General features: G+C 45.7%; 1 non-coding gene across 1 annotated transcript; it reads right to left on the bottom strand.

The window, feature by feature from the left end:
• Positions 1–2,548: 2,548 nt before the first annotated feature.
• On the bottom strand, positions 2,549–2,621 carry TRNAE-UUC. The gene has a single exon. It is a non-coding gene; the product is annotated as a tRNA-Glu (tRNA).
• Between the last annotated feature and the right edge of the window lie 302 nt (positions 2,622–2,923).

Here is a 2,923-nt window from a genome sequence, read left to right on the forward strand (position 1 = left end):
ATTTAAAAAATATTCACACACTGCAACTAGAGAATAACCCCTACTCACCACAACTAGAGAAAGCCCAGGTGCCGCAGTGAAGACTCACCACAGTCAAAAAATAAAATAAATAATAAAATACATCTTTTAAAAGAATAGTCACAACCTTAAAATGGAGAGTTTTGTTTTATTTGGTGGAAATTTTCAGGAGACAATTCAGATGCTGTCCAGCAGACAGCATCTCAAGTAGACACTGAGAAAACTGCTCCAAAGAGGTGAGGGGAGCCAGGTTATATAGAAGTTTTGCAAAAAAGGGCTGGTAGTCTGAACCTCAAAAGAGTATTCTTAACTAAAGAAAACCAGATATCCCAAGTTAAAGAATTCAGCACTTTTCTATGTATGGGGAGATGCAGGAGTTTGGGCTCACTGAAATCATTCTTTTGATATACACCTCAGCGATCTGGGGCCACTGTCTTGTTTTCAGCTCCTGAGTTTCCTCGGGGCTCACCAGTTCACACTGGAGGTCTGTAATCGCTCATGACTGCGACATCCTTGTTTACTGATATGGCAGGAAATGTTCCACTCTCACATTTATGCATGACATGGGAGCCCTCACAAGGGGAAGAAGACATGGAGAAACAGTCAGACCTGAGTGCTTCTCTGCTGGGTTTGGTGAGGAGCGGGCAGACGTGTAGAAATAAAAGTGAAAGTGTTAGTCACTCAGTTGTGTTTCTCTCTTTGTGACTGCATGGACTGTAGCCCGCCAGGCTCCTCTGTCCATAGAATTCTCCAGGAAAGAATACTGGAGTGGGTTGCCATTCGCTTCTCCAGGGGATCTTCCTGACCCAGGAATCAAAACCGGGTCTCCCACAATGCAGGCAGATTCTTTATCATCTAATAGGGGAGGTCAAGCAGGGCAAATAAGTGTTGTAAACTGGTTGAAACTCAGCCAGGCCTGTTCTCTTGGGTTCTTTTTGGTGTCCCTTTGTCTTTGGAAATAAGGCTGCCCCCTTCCTTGGGGTTTGCAGAGGGCACGCCTCTTGAGGTATTTATGGCCCGTCTCAAGGGAGAAGAGTCAGGGAAAAGAGTAGTGACCTTCCTGCACCTGCCGTTTGCTCAAACGCCTGCAACTGGAAGCATTCATGATGCCAAGGTGCCATGACTGGGAGCAGTGTGTCCTGAATCCCCTCCCATAATACTTAAAAAAAATATTTATTTGTCTGCCCAAGGTCTTAGTTGCACCATGTGGGATCTAGTTCCCTGACCAGGGATCAAACCCAGACCCCTGCATTGGGAACATGGAGTCTTAGCCACTGGACCACCAGGGAAGTCCCTCACTGTTGGTTTTGAATCTTATCTCTCTCACTTATTAACACTTTGTCGTTGTTCAGTTGCTCAGTTGTGTCTGACTCTTTGCGACCTCACTGACTGCAGCATGCCAGGCTTTCCTGTTCTTCACCATCTACTGGAGTTTGCTCAAACTCATGTCCATTGAGTCAGTGATGCCATCAACCAGCTTGCCCTCTGTCGTCCCCTTCTCCTCTTGCCCTCAGTCTTTCCCAGCATCAGGATCTTTTCCACTGATTCAGCTCTTTGCATAAGGTGGCCAAAGTATTGGAGCTTCAGCTTCAGCATCAGTCCTTCCAATGAACATTGAGGATTCATTTCCTTTAGAACTGACTTTGGTTTGATCTCCTTGCTGTCCAAGGGACTCTCAAGAGTCTTCTCTAGCACCATAGTTTGAAAGTGTGATTTCTTTGGTGCTCAGCCATCTTCATGATCCAACTCTCACATGACTACTGGAAAAATCATAGCTTTGACTATATGGATTTTTGTTGGCAAAGTGATGCCTCTGCTTTTTAATATTCTATCTAGGTGTGTCATAGCTTTTCTCGCAAGGAGCAAGCCTCTTTGAATTTCATGGCTGAAGTTAACATCTGCAGTGATTTTGCAGCCTAAGAAAATAAAACGTTCCATTGTTTCCCTTGTTTTCCCATCTATTTGCCATGAAGTGATGGGGCCAGATGCCATGATCTTAGATTTTTAATTGACACCGTAGTTGGGGTCAATTCATGACGGTGATTTAACCTCTCTGAGGCTCAGTATCCTCATTTCTAAAATAAGGACAATCACATCAACCTCACTGGTAAATTTCCATCCAAGGAGATGAAAACGTGGAAAAGTATCTCACTCATTCCTGTGAGAATCAGAGGAGCCGCCTCCACCAACGCAGCGCATTAAGGCTACTATCCAGACGGAGCTGTTAATGTTTGAATCAGGGCCCAGATCTCAGATTAGGGAGGCAGCTCTCAGCATCACCCAGGACAAGTGGTCTTAAGTGCAGAGTGCACTCCTTTCAGAGTGGATGGCTGGCAAGAGAGAAATTGCACGTTAAGTAGGCAGGATCCAGACCTGGGTCTACACGCATGTGCCTTATGTGGAACTTCAGAAGTGGTTCCTCCCAAGCTCAGGGTCCAGACTCTCCCTCCAACATAACTGAAAGAGGCAAAACTAAATTCACTTCTTCTTTTTTTTTTTTGGTCATACTATGTGGCTTATGGGATCTTAGTTCCCTGACCAGGGATTGAACCTGTGCCCTTGGCAGTGAAAGTGCCAAGTCTTAACCACTGGGCCACCAAGGAATTCCCAAACTAGCTCCAGTTTATCCAGAGAGAACAAGAAGAAGATGGGATGTCATTTCCGCAAGCCCACAGTGTGGACATCAGGTCAGAACCTGGGTCTGTGTGGCCACGCGATGGCCAGGCTAGAAAGAGGCAGCCCTACTGTGTGCAGGTTGGGACTCCACCTGCTGTCTCTCCATGTGTTTCCTTTCCTGGAGTAGTGGTTGGTTCTCAATGCTCAGTGATGCCAGCATTCCCATTCAAGCCCGTAGTGTCAAGGCTTTATTTTCAAGTCAGGCAAAAATTGGGCTGAAAATTTGGAA

Source organism: Bison bison, unplaced genomic scaffold (genome assembly GCF_000754665.1).
Source record: "Bison bison bison isolate TAMUID 2011002044 unplaced genomic scaffold, Bison_UMD1.0 scf7180017864508, whole genome shotgun sequence".
NCBI lineage: Eukaryota > Metazoa > Chordata > Mammalia > Artiodactyla > Bovidae > Bison > Bison bison.